Source organism: Camelina sativa, chromosome 7 (genome assembly GCF_000633955.1).
Source record: "Camelina sativa cultivar DH55 chromosome 7, Cs, whole genome shotgun sequence".
In the NCBI taxonomy this organism is placed as follows: Eukaryota; Viridiplantae; Streptophyta; class Magnoliopsida; order Brassicales; family Brassicaceae; genus Camelina; species Camelina sativa.
This window is the reverse complement of record NC_025691.1, coordinates 19,624,707-19,625,915: the sequence shown is the minus strand read 5'-3', so window position 1 is coordinate 19,625,915 and position 1,209 is coordinate 19,624,707.

The following is a 1,209-nucleotide window of genomic DNA, read 5'->3' as shown; positions in this document are numbered from 1 at the left end:
TAGCGAGAGCAACCTAGAATCTGATCTTAGGTTAATTGATAGACATGAGAGTGTTATTAATTTCCTGAAATAATCTTAGATGAGCAAAATACCTATTTACAAAGAGATTTGATTTAGGGATTTTGTGAACTTATCAAACCTGAATTTAATGCTAGTTTAATCATTAGGATTTGCAAAGAGATTTGGAATTCTAGTTTTTAGACTTAGATAATTTTCGCAGCGAGAGCTGGTTAATTTTATCATTGTGATTTGAGTTCTAGAATTGTTCTTAATAAATCCTAACAATTATTTTATCTGATTTTTATGAATTTCCTGAGAATTTCCCTGAACCTATCTTCTCTTTTATTGAATTAACTCTTCTTTTTATTGCTTTTCCTGCTCTTTTGATTTTAATACAATTTATTTCTGTTTAGCTTAATTAAAAGATTAATAAATCTATTGTGTGATCTAGAGTCCTTGTGGATACGATCCCTAAATACTATAGTGATCTCTTAATTTGAGAGAGTAGCTCTAGGGTAAATTTGAGCATATCAAATTTTGGCGCCGTTGCCGGGGACTCTTTTGATTCACCATTAGATTAAAGTCTTTGATTTTGTCTAAATTTTTCTTTTCTTATTTTACTCACACGCTTTTGTTTCTTTTATCTTGTGTGTTTCAAGTACATGCCTAAGCCTAGCACCAAGAAAAATCCTATTGGTCCAGTTGTTAAGCTTACAAACCAAGAGTTAGGACAACTAGAGCGTGAAAGCACAAAAGCAGCCAAGTCAGTGAAGATGGTCAAAACAATCATATTGACACCTGATGAGACTGGAGTTTTAAGGGATCAAGAGGGTCATGTGTACAACGAGCAAGGCCAGAAACTTGATGCTGAAGGACGAGTTATTCAGGAAGAACTCTTCGTGGTCGATGAGAATGTACGTTGCGTCGAGCGACGCAATGACGACATCGATCGACACAACCAAGAAGGCATCGAATGATGCAACATTGGCGTTGATCGACACAATGCCTGAGCCGTGGAAGGTCACAATCAGGCTAGACGGGACAAAAATGGAGAGCTTGTTAAGACTATTGCGGACTTCAACAGACCAGACTTATTATATGGGAACCGCTCCGCAATTGTCCCTCCTCCATTCCCCAGGAATGATTTTGAGTTGAAGCCTGTCTACTTTGCTCTTGCTGGACAAAGGCCATTCTAGAACTTGCCCCATG